This window comes from Thamnophis sirtalis, unplaced genomic scaffold (genome assembly GCF_051295495.1).
Source record: "Thamnophis sirtalis isolate CommonGarterSnake01/CBP01778 unplaced genomic scaffold, rThaSir2_p1.2 scaffold_1, whole genome shotgun sequence".
NCBI classification, from domain to species: Eukaryota; Metazoa; Chordata; class Lepidosauria; order Squamata; family Natricidae; genus Thamnophis; species Thamnophis sirtalis.
The window spans coordinates 36192171-36210034 of NW_028261381.1; the positions used below are offsets into that span (position 1 = coordinate 36192171).

Here is a 17864-nt window from a genome sequence, read left to right on the forward strand (position 1 = left end):
AAGTGTTGCAGCTACACTAACACCTGGAAACTTTCCCTTTTGCAGTACAGCGACCCACTTCCTATTCAGATGCAAATCTATGAATTGCCTAGGAGGTATGAGAGCAAATTAAACAGAGAAGATCTCTTTGTGATTTGTAAGGTGGTTAAATATTTGTTTCTGCCCATCCTGGAAGAGCTTACAAAAGGTTTTACCAAGAGTGTCAAATGCTTTCTGATCAAGTCTAACATCTAACTTAACAGAAAACAGCCGTTTCTATGACAAAGAGTCTTGTACAGTGTACACACAGGCAAGATTTTGCAAGCCTGAACAGCAGAATGTGATGTGTGATGTCATGTGAACTAATTCTAGAAGTTGAATATAGATTTCAGGAATGGCATTTCTAAGAAAACACAGATCCCATACAGAAGGCTGTGTCAGTGTGTTAAAACTCACAGGTACTGACTGACTCATTTAGCGACAATGTAAAAAAACCCAACCCTGTGACCAATCTCCACATTTACGACTGTGGCAGAATCCTGCAGACATACGATCAACATTTAGGCACTTTGCAACTGGCTTGCAGCAAGCAGAGTTCATGGAGAACATGAAAGGACAATCATATGAATCACTTAATGTCCATGGTGACTCCCTTAACAACCAAATGGGAACTGATGTCATTGTCAGGCCTGCAGCCATCTTTTCTTTTGGATCTTTTGCCTGCCACACTTTCTATTATTCTACTATGCATTTTCTATTGTGGGAAATGGGAGGGGGGATTATAAGGTGTGAGATGCTATGTAGCCATAACAAAATTCTTTCTAGAAAGCCAAGGTCATCCTTTGTCTTTGCACCTCTGCACCTGACCAGAACTGAATGGGTAGAACTGCCAGCATGGCAGTGGGTGATTGGATCATGTGATGGACTTGTGGGTGTGGGGGCAAGATCTTGAACTTTCAACTAGTTGGGGAAAACCGGTAAGTTTTCAGATTTGGATTTTCCCAGATGTGCCAACATGGCTCTCTTAATAAATTGGAACTTTGAGCAATACTTTGCCTTGGACTCTGATTTACTTTTGGATGCTATTTGGAATCCTGACAGTCATAACCCCACTGGAGTGACATAATTTTCTACTTGGCAACCACAGCACCTGTCAACAAAGTTGTTGAACCCAATTAAGGCTGCTAAGCAAGGACTACCTCTATTTTTTTAAAAAAAATATTCATAAATAAGTAGCTTTGCACTATATGTAGTTCTTGCCTTTCAACAGCAATTGTGCCGTTGTTAACTGAACCCCATGGTTGTAGGCGATTGCCTGTAGTTTCCTGCAACTGAAATCAAGGAGCAAGCTGGCAGGACGTTGCAAGTGGCAGACTGCAGGCTCCCTGAAAGGGCGAGGGAGGGAGAAAGTACGTATGTGGAGGAGGGTAAGGGAAGGTGTGGAAGAAGTTCAATATGGGGATGTATGCAAGGGCTGAGAGAGGGTTGGGGAGATATGCAAGAGTGCGAGGGGGTATATGAGAGACATTGGGCGGATCAGGGAGGGTGCACAAGAATCTGGGTTGGGGAGGTTGTGAAAGGGTGTTTGAGGATACAAGAAGTGTGTGAAAGGTACCATGCAGAGTTGGTATATGTGTCATGCTGGTCCAAAAGGGTATAAACGTCTGTGCAATAGGTGCTGGGCAGGTTTTGGGAGGGTGCACAAGGGTGTGCAGAGATGTGAAGGAGGATATGGTGAGATAGCATGTGAATTGGGGAAAGTGTGCAAAAGGCGCCGCATAAGTAGAAGAGGGTACAAAGAGAAGGATTTTCATTCTTTTTTTAAATTAGTAACAAAAAGATAAAAGGGCCAAGCACAAAAATAATCATAATGGTGGATACATTGTCAAAGAGAAGGGAAAATTTTATTAAAAGATGGTTTAACAAAAAAGTGAAATATGGCAAAGGGTGTGAAAGGGATGTGTCAGAGGTGCCCCCATGGGCCAGGGACAATCAGGCAGGATATGCAAGGGCACATGTGAGAGTTGCTGTGCACGTAAGTGAGGGTTCAAGAGGTACGGTGTAGGTCAGGGAAGATGCAAGGAGGTACAGAAGGGTGTGAAAGTGCAAGGAAGTGCAATATGGCCAACACATTGCATGAGTGCAGAAGGATTGGGGAAGGTGTGTGGATGGAGGAGACTTGCCCCAGGAACTTGCAACCCTTCCCTGTCAAATTCTCCACTGACTTAGTGGAGATCAGGCAGGGAAGGTTGCTAATGATGAGCCCTGACTGTGGGGGGTGTTGGGACAGCTAGAACTCTGACAACCAGTTGTAACCACCATTTGTTCAGTGCCATCCAGTGGTGGCATTCAAATTTGTTTACTACTGGATCTCTGGGCGTGGCTTTGTAGGCATGGCAGGGGAAGGATACTGTAAAATCCCCATTCCCTCCCTACCCCACTAACCTGCTTTCCAGCTCCATTGTCCTGTGCAGGGCAACAGAAGACCCAGCCAATCAGCTGCAACTTGGGAGGCAACAAATAGATGGGGGCGGAACCAGCCAGAGCGGATATTTGCCGGTTCTCTGAACTACTCAAAATTTCTGCTACCGGTTTGCCAGAACCAGTCACAACTGGCTGAATACCACCTCTGGTGCCATCGTAACTTAGAATGATCACCAACTGAATAGGTGTAGATTGAGGATTACCTGTACATAGAAATGATAATGAAAGCAACTCCAGATTTTCCATTACTGTATCATATGTTTTTCTAACTATACTAGGATCAATGCTAAATACACATAAACAAAACAGAGTCATAATATGCATATTTATTGCAATTATTAGGAGAAAAAAGGAAGATTCTCAAAGCAGAGGAATATACTAGATGAGAACTGCATATTTGTGTTCTGCTGTAGGATTAATTTATAAAGCACCACACTACTATATGTTGTACATGCATAGATAACAAAAAGCACACAAAACACAAATGGTGTAGTTGCCCATGAAAATTCAAATTACAAATGAATAGGGAAATTGAGTTGGAAAGCTTTGTTAAATAATTATTGATTTATTGCGCTGTTCTTTTGTCCAAAAATATTTTTTGTGAGTGGATTATAAAAATATCTAAAGAGTTTAAAAATGTAGAGAGTACAATGATAAAGATCACAAACTATATTAAAATGCCTGGAAAAAAGCATTATTTTATTTATAATCATAAATGCAGCTGTGTGGGCAAGAGGAATGTTTGCCTGAGGATATCAATCTATAAATGGTGCCCCACCATTGAGATGCCTTGAAGGCATCTGTTTAACTTTGTTTTGTTGCCATGCCTCAAGGAGAACGTTAAAGAGATTGAAGTGTTCTGGGAAAATACACAGTAGAACTATGACTTCAACTGAGACAACTAGACCAAAAGGTCTCATTATATCAAAAGTTACTAAAGTCTAAAAGAATTTCTTTTTTTAAAAAAAGTCCACTCTTTTTTTTCTCTTTTAGCAAAGGAGAAAGAAAGAGAGTGCAGTTTAAAAAATATTTTAGACTTTAGTGGCTAAGACGCTGAGCTTGTCGATCAGAAAGGTCGGCAGTTCGGTGGTTCGAATCCCAAGCGCCAAGTAACAGAGTGAGCTCCCGTTACTTGTCCCAGCTTATGCCAACCTAGCAGTTCAAAAGCATGTAAAAATGTAAATAGAAAAATAGGAACCATCTTTGGTGGGAAGGTAACAACATTCCATGCACCTTCGGTGTTTAGTCATGCCGGCCACATGACCACAGAGATGTCTTCGGACAGTGCTGGCTCTTCGGCTTTGAAACGGAGATGAGCACCGTCCCCTAGAGTCGGGAAAGACTAGCATATATGTGCGAGGGAAACTTTTACTTTTATCTTAACCTGATATGACTAGCATATATGTGCGAGGGAAACTTTTACTTTTATCTTAACCTGATATAATTTTAGTAAAGGTCATCTCAAAGGGTTATCAAGGCAGTTCTGCTCCAAAAACAGATACAAAGCTCCAAAAAATGAATTGCATCCCAAAAAATGAGGGGTCCTTGGTGCTCTCTGAGCTTGGTTGTTTTCTTGCAGACATTTCATTACTGAAACTAGACAACATCATGAGTGCTAGTATGATGATGAAATGAATGAAACCATCAGCAGTAAAACCACCAAACTCAGAGACCAACCACCAAGGACTCCTCATTTCAACCCTGAGTGCAAATAAACTCCTTTAATAGTATCCCAAAGCACCTAAGCTGGTTAGCAACCATTCTTATTCAAGAATTTGGTTATTAACAGTGATCCTCTAGTTTCTATTACTTTTAAGTCTAAGTGAAGTTTCTTCAGGATTGGTTATTTTGAAAGAGGTTCTTTTTTGGCAAAAAGAAGAGAATAACGAGAAGAGATGCATGGGACAGTATACACTCCATGTAATTTACCAGGAAGACTCTATCATTGTATGCAGGATCCCTTGATGGCATTTTAAAAAATCCTTTGGTTTTTCTTTCTCTGCTCCCTCTCTTGTGAATCTACAACCCTGGACCCTAACATTATGCCTGGCTGGCTGGAAATGACAGGTGTGCCACATAGTCTTTTAATGATTGAATATACAGCTGGTCCTCAACTTACCGCCATTTGTTTAGCAACAATTCAAAATTGCAATGGCGCTGAAAAAAAGTGACTAAAAGTCCATGCATAAATGATTGTCACAGCACCCTCAGGTTCACATGATCAAAATTTAGGAATTTGGCAATCAGCATATATTTTGCAACAGCTGCAGCCTCTGGGATGATGTGATCATCATTTGCAAACTTCCCAGCCAGCTTCCCACAAGCAAAGTCAATGGGGGAACTTAGATTCGTTTAACAAGAACATGATTCCCTTAATAATGCAATGATTTAATTAACAACTATGGCAAAAAAAGTTGTAAAATCAGGAGCAACTTAATGAAGAACAATTCTTGCTAGGCAATAGAAATTCTGGCCATAAATTGAGGACTACCCATATTAGAGATATTTTATGGAAGGAGGAAGAGCAGAAACTGGACTTTCCAATGTCATGTTGAGATTATTTGGATGTTGCCCTTGCAATAGGTCAAACCCAAAATCTTTGTAACTACTCTCACAATCTGTACACATTTTCAACACTTATCCAAGTTTGTTTACAAATAATAAATGTATTCCAAGAAGCTGATAGGGCAAATGTGTGAAAGTTATGTTGGCATGAAGGATACAGCATATGTTCTATGGCATGTTGACAGCCACAATATGTAAATGAGCAGAGCTGTGACTGAATTTTGTGGGGCTGTAAAGGGCTTTACGGGGAAGAAGAGCACCAAACCCAGGGTATCAAACTCACGGCATCACGGCAGCATCACATGACATATCAGGACTTTTTTCCCCTTTGCTAAGGGGGCAGGGCCAGCACATGATGCATCCAGCCCGCGGGCCATGAGTTTGACACCCCTGACCTAGACTATCTGCAATGTTTAAGGAATTTGTTTTGCCCCTTAAATATCAACAAAATCTTCCCAAAAGGGAGGTTGAACTGTTTAATACTACCTATTCTGGAGGCTGCTGAAGGAATATTGGTAGGCTATATGCACTTCTTTAGGTGACATTTTTGCACCTCTTTTGTATAAAGTTTCATTCATGGATTTATGGTCAAAGAGCAAAGTAACATGCAGGTGTTAAAATCTTCTCAGACAGATGTGAACCTAGAAAGATCAAGGAAAGGAGAAACAGGAATTAACAGAAATTGCTTACCTACATTCATTTTGTATTCCTTGTGTAACAACAGTAGACAATTTGCTTTATTATCAATGTTTTAAGTCCCTGAAATTGAGAACAATGCAATTAAAATGATCGTGGAACATTTCAATGCATGTGACAGTGAAAAGCGATCTGGATGAATTTATAGTGGATGAATTTATAGTGTTAACTATATTTGGATTATTCTGTGTTATTACTATTTACTACTATTACTATACCAAATCTTATCAAATCTCTTTATGCCATCTTTGCCATCAGATTATTAGATTCTCCTTATTTATGAGTGTCAAATTATGTTTAATAATAAAAATTTAATAATTTTCCACACAAAGAGACTAAACCATCTTTAAGCAACATATTTGTATTTTGCCTTGTTTAAAAGACATTGCCCCTGTTTATAATTATATATCAGATGGGAACCAGTCATTAAATGAAATGTTCTGATTTCCTGTAGAAAAACATAACAGTTGCATTAAAATCGCAGTGCTTCCCAAAATCTGAGATTACTCAAATAATGTATCTCTGTCAAAATGTTATCACTGAGGTTTTGCACAAATTATGATACATTTCAGTTTGTGTACAATCAGATGAACAGTAACATATATCAGGGAAGCCAGACACAAACCAATTCTTTGAGAGGAATTGCAAACTGCCAAATAAGCAGCCACCCCAATCTTTTTAAAATTTAATAATGACAAGAACTAGACATTTATAGTTATAAATAACTTTAAAATGAAAAGCTGCACCAGAATATCACACACACACACACACACACACACACACACACACACACACAGCAGACTCTTCAGATAGGCCTCAGACTGTTCAACACATAGTGGCAGGATGTACAATGCAAGCAGGAACAGCATACATTGAATGGCACAACCAAGTGATTGGCATTGTGTGTACAAATATCTGCATGGAGTATGGGCTAAAACCTTCCCATATCAGCTCTCACAGAAAGTCGTGCAGAACAAGAGGGATGAAATCCTTTGGGACTTCCAGATCCAGATGGAGAGGCAGGTACCGGCCAATCCACCAGACCTTATGGTAGTAGACAAGGATCAGAAAATAGCAGTGGTGATAGATGTCAAGTGACAGCAACATCAGGAAGGAGGAATATAGAAAGTTGGGAACACACCAGGATCTGAAGGAGGAATTAGAAGCGATATGGAAAGTCATGGCCAAAGTGGACCTAGTGGTGATCCTACTTGAGGCTGTGACTCCTAAGATGGGAGAGTGGCTCCAACAGATTCCAGGAACAACATCAGAACTTTCTGTCCAAAAGAGTGCAGTGCTAGGAAAACCTCAGGAGAAAGTATTATTCTGGTAATGTATTGAAACAAATACCTGCCAAAATGTAGACCAGACTTAAATATGGTACAATAATATGATGAAATCTTACTAAGTTTATTTGGCCTCCATTCTCTCAAAATTTGTAAAATCCATAGAAGCCTATCTTTTCATTATTTTTGCAGCTATTTAGACTTTTTTAAAAAAAAAATTACCCCACCTTTATTACTTTTATAAATGACTCAAAGTGGCAGACATATCCAACACACTTTCCTCCTCCTATTTTTCCCACAACTGCCCAGTTAGGTGACTTGGCCTGAGAAAAAGTGACTGGCCCAAAGTCCTCCAATGGGCTTTCATGACTAAAAAAGGACTAGAATTTGTTTGGTTTCTAGCTTGCTATCTTTACCACTAGACCTAACTTACTCTCATTTTAAACTGTGTTTTGTTTTTTGTCAGTCACCTTGAAGGGAAAAAGCAGCCTATAAATCAAATTTAAAATACATCAGGCCAGACCCTGTTAAATATATGCTAATTCCTTTGATTACCCTACCCACATGATAGTATTGTTAATAACTACATAATTACAATTGCAATTAAAAGTAATTATGGTTGTGCAAAGATGTGAACTCTGCAAAGGTTTAGTTTCACATGCTAGTAAAATAATGCTGAGGATCAACCGACACAGATTGAAGGCTCCATGGAAAGGGAGATGCCAGATGTTCAAGCTGGTTTAGAAAAGGCAAAGGAATAAAAGAAAATACTCTTGATGCTTGCTGGATAATCAAGAAAGCCAAAAAAATACTAAAAAGAAATATGTACATGCTTAATTGATTACAGAAATGCCTTGGATTCGAATGATCATGGCAAATTGTGGAATATCCTTAGAGAAATGGGAATCTTGGATCTTGTCATTGTCCTCATACAACACCTACACAAAGACAGAAAGCCGTAGTCCAAACTGGCTAAAAGTCAGCAAAGTTGTGAGAGAAGGCTCCATATGCTGTCTTTCATTCAATTTATATTGGTTATTTATTGAGGGAAACTGTTTTGAAAAAAATCTGGTGTGGTTTTAAAATTGGAAGAAGGAATAAAGATAGTCTAGAGAATGTGGATGACACTAATTTGACGGCCAAAAATGCAAGTAATATGGATGTTCTAATAATGTAAATCAAGGAGCACAGACTAGGATTAAATATAAATAAGACCAAATAACAGTTTGATAAGTAGTTCAGGAACAAGACCCAGATTGGCAATGCAGTTACTAAAATAATAAATGGCTTCTGACTTTTTAAAATCAGTTATCAACAGTAAAGGAACTAGTCACCAAGAAATATCCTACAGACTAACACTTGGTAGAATAGCCATGAAGATCTTGGAAAAGATATTCAGATGCCAAGATGTACCTATAATCAAGAATGTAGGCAGTTGTTTTCCTCTACTGAAATGAAAGCTGAGGAAGCAGAATAGAAAGACTATTGATGTTTTTGAACGTGTGATGAAGAAAACAAATGAGAATACCATGGATAGCCAAGAAAGCAAACAAATGAACAAAACAAATCAGTCCAGACTTTTCCCTTGAGACACAGATGACCAAGATGAAATTATCATATTTGGTTATGATGACTCAATTCCCTTGAGAAGTCCATAATGCTGGGAAAGTATAAGGAAAAATAAGATGAGGATCAACAGCAAGGTGGAAGGATTTGATTACAGCAGCAAAGGGTGCCTTGTTGGAAGACTTGAAGTGAAGGAGAAATAATTCCAGAGGTTGTGTATTTTGGTGCTTGCTAGGAGTCAACACCAATTTGATGGCATATAATCAAATCAAATATTTGATAGGGTACTACAATCTGATTTAAGCAAATAGACACTTAGCACTTATTCAAGATTCAGTCCAGCCAAGACTCAATAAAACCATTTCTGGGGCACTTACTACATGCCTGCACTTTAGTTGGCATTTCTCTCTTGGTTTGTTTATTTGGTTCTATGTTTTTTGCATAGTCAACATGCTGCATTGAATTGTTCCTTTGATCTGACATGATGAGGCTTCAAAAAGTGGTGCTGACTGAACACTAATTACATACCCAGGTACAAGGGTTACACCCAGGAGATAAACTATGGACTCACTTCTAATGAAGGCTGGGATTCAAATTGTTTCTTTTGGCACAAAGGAAAGTTTTTCATGTGCCTTGGGGAAATTTTTTAATATTCTTCTTTGACATCATTTTGTCTCTTTTTCAGACACATACCATTTATTTTCCATGTCATAATTTCTAAAACTCCAGTTTCAATGGCAGACTTTCCATGTGGCATAAGGGAAGGGCATACATAAAAATGCATAACGTTGGGATCCTGGCCAAAGCATATTATAAAGTGAACCAAAACAAAGCCATGAGATTGTGAAATCATATTTCCTTGTGGGAATCAACAAGGAACCAATTTTCAGAAGGACTGATTTCAAGATAAGTATTTCTCCAGCACTGTATAAAATATTTGCAATTATCTTCCCACATCCAGATGTTACTTTGTTCATCTGTCATATTTGATGTATAGTTTGCCTTCACTATTTTTGTTTCAAAATATAACGATCCTCTTAATAAGTGTATGAGTCACTTTCAAATGCAGAGACAACCCACTTCTTCCTACATTCATGAATTTCATGCATTCAGTCCTAAACATCTGATAAAGCTGGTCCCTTCCAGGTTTTCATCCTCCCAGAAGGAATGTTAACATTTCCTTTTCATTAACTAAGAAGATTTACTTCTAATCTGTCACTTTGAAGTAACTCCTGTTTTGATTTATGCAGAGCAGATGCTACTGTAGAGTCCTTTTTAAAAAATCGCTGAGCTTGAAAGACTAATGGGTAGACATCTCTAGGGATATTATTCAACCAACATACTGTATGTGTCTTAAAAGATGGAGAAAATAACCAAGCCAAAGACCATAAGTTTCAGGAATCATAGTATAGTCCAGAAATAACATAAACTGGTATGATTTTCTGTTTTCTTTTTCATTATAATAGGAAATTTCTTGGGTTTTAATGTAAACCATGGCTAGCATGATGCATAAATCAGCCAATTCCAGAAGCACTGCTCCAGAGGTTTTCTTCTTTCTTGAGCCATTCTTTGGCTCTATTTATTTCTGCTGCTTTTTGTCCACTGAAATAAAAAAACCCTCACTAATTGGAATTGTGGGGGGATCATTAATATATCCAAATTTTAACTTCCGTCATTATATCTAACTGCATTTTTTAAATGGTCCAATGGTTATTTCAAATGCTGAATTATTATCAGATGGTGACTTTCTTCAAGCATGGGATCTGGGACAATTGCTTTCTATTAAAAAAAACCGGCCAGTTTGGTCTAGTGGTTAAGATTGTGAGTTCAAGTCCCATCTTAGCCATGAAAGCCAGCTGGCTGACTTTGGGCTAGTCACTCTCCCTTGGTCCAACCAGAGGTGGGTTGCTGCCGGTTCAGCCCGGATCAGCCGAACCAATAGTAGCAGCGGCGAGAGGCTCTGCCTACCCGCTCACCCACCCGGATGCTTCTGCGCATGCACAGAAGCGGCATGCAAGCGGGAGCTACTGCCCGAACCAGTAGTAAAAAAAATTGGCAACCCACCTCTGGATCTAACCCACCTCACAGGGTGGTTGTGAGGAAACTAGGAGGAGGGAGGTATGCTGGATATGTTTGCTGCCTTGAGTTACTTGTAAAAATAATAAAGGTGGTATGCAAATTAAATAAATATGAAAAAGCTCTACTTGGAAAAATATGTAAATCTTTTCATTGTATTGTTAAGCTTTTCAAATAAAATTGATAAGAGAAGGCAAAAAGGATAACAGATCTTTGAAAGGATCTACTTAATATTTCTGTCAATTTTCTCAGAGATTCAGTGGAATATCCAGTGAGGTTTGTTAAACAATCAAAAAGTCTCTTTTTTTAGTCATTGGCACTAAAAAAAAAAAAAAAACCAAGGACAGGTTTTTGTGGAGGAACAGGGAAGCTATCTTTTTTGGGGTACATCTTTCAGCACTGAGTTAAACAGAACTATATTTTACATTGTTTTTTACTTTATGCTTCAAGTAAGCAAATGAAATAGGGTTCTCTCTTTTTTTGGAGGGGGGGTTGTTCCCCTAATTGAAATATTAGTGCTAAAATGATAGCTTTAAATCTAAATTTGCTATAACATCCCAGATCAGTATTTGGCCAAGAGACTTAAATAAGATTCTTTACTTAACCTGGAAAATTTCAGAGTCCATTTATGGAAACATTTTCAAGAAAGTTCTGGAGTTACAGCATGCTCTGCCCCAGGCCCATAGTAGAATAATTTATTTAATCAGGGAGAACCCAGAATATAATCTTACTTTCAGTTCTATAAAATCACCAGCTGTATACAGGACATGAACTTCCTAAAAGACACCCAGCCTAGGGCATTTTATAATTTAACTAGCTTTTAGAGAACCAGAATTACTCTCTTGCAGCAGAAAATGTATGCTAAACAATTTTAAAAAGCAGTTCCAGATAAAAACCTATAGCCATGACCAAGCTTTTAGGATACGGAGTCCAACCCACATCTCAGTGCTGGAATCCATTCAAGCAGCACTAAGTACCATTGAACCCTGCATAATCTGGGTGCAAGACATCTGACAACATAGCTCAATATTGTCTTCGGGGTTTTTTAGTTGCTGCATCATGCTGCATTGTGCACATTCTGTTGTGATCCTTTAATATTCCTAGAATTGGGTTACCCAATATTTCTCCCAAAAAAGTAAATCATGCAGTCAGAATTCTTATGCGGAGAATTCTTTCGCAAAGGAGTAAAAAGCCTTAGCAACAATTATTCATACCTCCATCACATTGTGCTTGGACTAAGTTAGCATGTTCTACTTGGAGCTGCTTTCAAAGAAACTTCAACTGGAATAGACATGTAAAAGTAATTTCTTTTGAGGACTAGTACCTCTATGGGTCAGGGCACAATGCAAAGTATTGGTTATCAACTCTCAAATATTTTAAGGTTTGGGTCTTACTTTTTGCATTATCTTCTCCAAGTGGAAATTACCTGCTGTATATGGTCAACTCACAAAAGCCAATGTCCATGGGATAAACGCACAGGGACAAAGAAACTTGTCTTCTCTATGGCTACCACAATATGCCCCCTTCCCTGTATTCAGGAGGGTTTCATTTGGTCAAGTAAATAAATGTGACAGGGAACTTTTCCATTCTATCCTGTGGATATTAGCCATGCTGGCTGAGAATTCTGAAAGCTGAAGCCTACACATCATAAAATTGGTGAAGCTAGGAAACACTGCTCTACACTATTTATAAAGATAATGAATACCACTGAACATTGGCCCTATCTATCTATCTATCTATCCATCCATCCATCCATCCATCCATCCATCCATCCATCTACTGTCTGTCTGTCTGTCTGTCTGTCTGTCTGTCTGTCTGTCTGTCTGTCTGTCTATCTATCCATCCATCCATCCATCCATCCATCCATCCATCCATCCACCCACCCACCCATCCATCCAAAAATCAAAAGCACTGGAGAATCATGAGTAATAATTCTGGTCCAGAATTTTTAACTGTAGAAAAGAAAAAAAAGAATAAAAGCTCCAGAATATTATTTTTCAGTGGATTTCTTTAAAATTAAATGAAATAAAATGTTAGTTTGACATTATGAATCTAATTTACTATTTTTTCTATTTTTTACAAAGTTTTATTAATTGTCTACTGTTACATTTGATTAGTGCTTTAAAAACATCGTGTTGTCTGGATTGTTTGCTTAACACTACAAATTATATTTCTAATCTTCCCCCTTTTTTCCAGCCATTGATAAAATAAATCCCATGTTTGGTAGTATTCTGTATCTTCTTTCTGTTTAATCTTCAATGTAAGTCTGTCCAATGTAAGTCCAATATCTTCTTTATTATCTCTTCATCTAGTGGTATTTCTTCATTTTTCCAATGCTGTGCAAATACAATCCTCCTATTTTTCTTTATATTTCTACAATTCTATAGTTTGGTAACATTTCATTTTTAATGGTAGCCCTCAAAGCTAATTCCAGTAAAATCTCAGGTAATAACTGCAACTCCCAAACACATTCCATTTTGTCTCCACTGGAAGTTTCTAAATATCACACATTATTGGTGGTCTTTGAGTTGTCCTAACCAGGGATGTGCAGGCAGGGGAGGCAGAGGCTCACCACTGTCATCATGAAAAGAAAAAAAATGTAAAAGGAAAAAGGCAAGAGCTGAGGTCAGGCTGAGCTAGTTGCTGCCAGAGTCACCGTGGATGACTCTGCTTAGTGCTTAAGTATTTTCAAAAGCCTCTAAAAAAGTGCCCTCTACAAGAGGAGGCAGGAGAACGAGGTGTCTCATCTAGTCTGACTTTAGGCGTTTTATGATCACTCGAGCTGAGTTAAGCAAGGGTTAAAAGCCTAAAAATTCCTGACGTAGATGAGGCACGTCATTCTCCTGCCTCCTCCTATAGAGGGCACTTTTTAGAGGCTTTTTTAAACAGTTAAGCAGAGTCATCCACGGTGACTCTGGCAGCAACTAGCTCAGCCTGACCTCAGCTCTTGTCTTTTTCCTTTTACATTTTTTTTCTTTTCATGATGACAGGCAAGAGCAGAGTTGAAATCCTCAGAGTTCAAACTTCATCCTCCTGCTGCGGGGCTTTGGGCAAAGGCTGGAGGGAAGTGCTCTCCCTCCCCAAGTGTAGTTTGATTGCAGGCAGAGCCATGTTGTCTTTTCAAACCTGTAATCAGTGAAGCTGGGCTGGATCCTTCCGAGGCTGGGGGAAAGTGTGTGTGCTCCAGTATGGCCCTTTGACTGGCTTCCTGCCTCCTCCTGTGGTCTCCTTGATTCCCTCCAATCCAACTTTGTGTGTGTGTGTGTGTGTGTGTGTGTGTGTGTGTGTGTGTGCTTGTTTGAGAGAGAGTTTGTTTGAGTGAGAGAGGGAAGGGGGTAGGAGAGATAGTCCAATCCAACTTCTGTGTGTGTTTGTGTGTTTGAGAGAGGGGAGAGGGAGGGAGAGAGGGAGGAAGAAGGGGAAGGGAGAAGAAAAAGAAAAAAGAAAGAATGAAACTTATTTCGCAAAGGAAAAAAACAAATGCTGTCGCTTTAAATCAGAACTGAGCATGCCTGGCTGTGGAATTCTGGGAGTTGAAGTCCACAAGTCTAAAAAAGTTTGAAACCCACCACTGTCAGTGCCTTACCAGCCATAAACCTCACCGCATGTCACTGGTCCTAGCAGAATTTAGAAATTATTTTGAACTCGAATCCACCCTATTCATATAAGATACTGTTTGAAATATGGTTGCCCTATTAATTAATTGGCCAGGCTCCTATACCATTTTTAGACCTATACACACAACCATAATTCAATTTGTAGACTTTTTCTGGAATGAAGCTGCAGCCATGGGATTAGCTTCACCTATTGAATTCCAACCTATTGTGCAAGTGTTAAAGGTATTAAGATGCTAAACTAAGCATTCCCTACATTGAACAGTTGTAACCAACATCTGTTCAGTTGCATCTCTTTTTAATGAACCATGAGAGAAAAAAGACAGCTATCACTTTCACATCACTGACTAACACTGTAATTCTGGTTGTGTTCACACTGAGTCACACTGTTTGCTTAACCATAGTACATCAAATAACTGGCTGCATTCATACAACATATTAAGTCAAACTCATACAACTAGTTAAGTCAAACCAAGTATCACATTAACTTGGTGTTGTCTGAACTTATTTTGTGAATATTTGATACTAAATTAGATTTCCTCAACCTGATGTTTTCCAGATGGCCTGAACTAACTTTACAGTTGAGGGAAAATGGAACACATCTAAGAGTGCACTGATTGAAGAACCATCTGGGTTGAACTAGAGATGAACTTTGCTCAAAACCAACATGAAGACAAATCTCATGTTATAGAAAAGTAAGCTTTTCCTACCCCAATAGTCTAGGATAAAACTACCTGGTATAGATGCCAGATGAAGAATTAAGTGGAACAAAGGAGGTGAGGATAGACACACAGTCTAGCTAGTCAAAGTAATATTGACGCACCTTCTCCACCCTGAAGATGGAATGTAGTTCAATGGATGTGCATTAAAAATTATTTTCAGCCCACTTTACAAGTCCACACACTTCTCACACGCACTCAGAATGAACCCAGTAGAAGTCACCAGGGTCACACTGGCTCTCCCTCAACACACCTAGCCTTTCTCCAATGACCTATGTTCTGCAGGAACCATGTTGGCTCGGGCCAACCTTCCCCAAACTAGTTGCAAAGGAAGAGTTGGTGGATGGGAATGAGGGTCTTAGGCATATGGAGAGCACCAGGTTATGGACAGCAGAACGGTGGAACAGTACCAACCAGTGGTGAAATTCAATTTTTTTTACTATCGGTTCTGGGGGTGTGGCTTGGTGGGCATGGCAGGGGAAGAATACTGCAAAATCTCCATTCCCACCCTACTCTGGTGCCAGTCAGAGGTGGCATTTGCCGGTTCTCTGAACTACTCATAATTTCCGCTACTGGTTCTCCAGAACTGGTCAGAACCTGCTGGATTTCATCGCTGGTACCAACCTTACTGAAACTCAAATACTTTGGCCACCTGATGAGAAGAGAGGATAGATGGTTAGATGGTGTCACCAACACAGTGGGCACGAAGTTTGGTAGACTCAGGGAGACAACGTGGAAAGACTTTCCTCCAGAAGTTTCATTTCATTTTAATGTATGCCGATTAGTGTACATTTAAAGCAACAATAAAGTTACTATGCTAAATTGTGGGTGCTCCAACACTGGAAGTTTTAAAGAAATGATTGGACAACCTCTTGCCTGAAGTGGTGTAGTCTCCTTCCTGAGCAAGGGGTTGAACGAGAAGACCACCAAGGTCCCTTCCGATATTATGTTACAGTGGAGGACAGGGGGGTCTGGTCCAGGGGGTTATGGGAGAGTTGGACCCCACTTAGCAACTGATCAACAACAACCAACACTACACAATTGGAAAAGGGAGGCCTGCTCAGCCCACATTTCCAGCCCACATTTCCTGCCCACGAGACAAAATACTGAGTGAAGGGTTGACGCAGGCAGCGGTTCCCTCCCGGCTGATCCTCTTCAACTGGAGATGCCAGAGAAGACTCAACTTGGCACGTGCCTCCTGCCAAGCAGCTTCCGATCCTTTAAAGGGTTGAACGAACTTTTACGCATCGGCTCCCGAGAGGGAACTTCATGAAAGTTGGGATTCCCGCCCGTTTCAACAAGTTTGCAGATTTCTGCTTCCCTCCCCCCCCCCATCCCCAATCGCTCCCCGCGGTCAAAGCCAACGGGGCTGGGGAAAAACCGACCCCTTCGCGGTCAAGCTCGGGATGCCCGAAGGTTCCTTTATCCGGCCGCGGAGACCCCAGCCGCAAACAAGCCGGGGCAAGGCAGCTTCCCTCGCGAGTTCGCGGCCACCCGCCGGCCCCACTCACCAGCTCTGCTTCCGCTCGCTTTCGACGCCTTTCCTCAGGCGAGAGCAGCGCCTCAGCGCTGGACCGCAAGCCCGCCGCCGACAGGGAAGGGGTGAGACGGGAGGGCTGTCGAAGGCGCTCGCCTCGCGCGCTGCTGGGGCGGGGTTTTACCTGCCCGGGAGGGAAACCTGCAAGGCGGGTCTCCTCCCTGGCGAAGAAATGCGCGCGCTGGAGGAATTGTAGGGCGCACCCACCCACCCGCGCCCCCTCCGTTGAGTTCGTCCAAGTCCCAGATTTGAACGGCTTCTTATGAGGCGTCTTGTGCTGGCAACGGCAACTTTTGGTCGCCGAAGAGCTCTTCGGGGAAGCACGGAGCGCGGCAGGGGCGGTCCGCGTCGCCTAAAAGTCAAGTGGGGTGGAAGGGGCAACCAGCAGCCGCGACCGCGTTCCGCGAGTGGGAGAGGCCAGGTGGTCCGACTCTCTGCTTCTTAGCCTGAGGGGTTCTAGGCTAAGTGAATCTGGTTAGGGCTCCTGATTTGGGTACTGTAACTGTTCAGGAGGCGGCTCGGAAAGCCGACTCCAAACCGGCTTTGAACCCATAGCAGCAAACGCTGTGAGAGGGGAAGAGGAAGGAGAGAGAGAAAAGAAAGATAACAGAAGAGCTAACAGCAAGAGTCAAACTTGCTCAGAAGATGGCCATTCCCATAACTCTTTTAAGCTTTCCCTGCAGGAGCTTCTGCCAAACCTGAATTTGGCGGAAATGGATCTAGTTAGAAGTTGTATCCCATCCTTGCCAGCCAAATGTACTTTTAGTGGTTTAGACTATTTAATCTGTTCCACTCTTAATTTATATTTGCCCGTTTAACATGTTTTTCTGGGATCCCCCCCCCATTTTCTAATTTGCCACTACCCCCAACTGAAGACTGTTGATAATAAAATAGCAATATCAATATTTTGTAGAACATGAAATAGAAGAAAGCTTCCTCATACAGTTCTTCAGTGAGAATGCAGACAATATATGATTTTATGCATGCATCTGTGCATTTGTTTACATCATAGCAAAAAAAAAAAAATCAGCCTTGAGAAATAGTGGCAAGCTAATTTTAAACATACAATATGTGTACTCGTACAAAGAAATGATGTAGGAAAGAAAAATTAAAATGGTTTTAGCTATGAAAAAATAAAGGCATATTTTAGCTGAAATATATTGTTATAATTGTTCATAAATTTCATTTTTTAATGGGAGTTTCCCCTAATCTACGGATTAACCCCAGAACACTTGGATTAAATTGTCAACAGCCTGCCACCTAGTGGAAATGAAACAGTCTGTATGGAGCAGTAGCAATTACAGGACACAAGAGGACTAATAAATGTTGAACTTGGGCTGGC

The 17864-nt window shown here is 40.5% G+C and overlaps 1 protein-coding gene across 1 annotated transcript in view; it reads right to left on the bottom strand.

The window, feature by feature from the left end:
• LYPD6B (LY6/PLAUR domain containing 6B) overlaps positions 1 to 16589 on the bottom strand; it is an 84298-nt gene extending 67709 nt beyond the window's left edge. Inside the window, exon 1 of the mRNA XM_087711606.1 lies at positions 16497 to 16589. The gene's annotated coding sequence lies outside the window, so the exon portion shown is untranslated. The remainder of the gene's footprint in view (positions 1 to 16496) is intronic.
• Positions 16590 to 17864: the final 1275 nt, after the last annotated feature.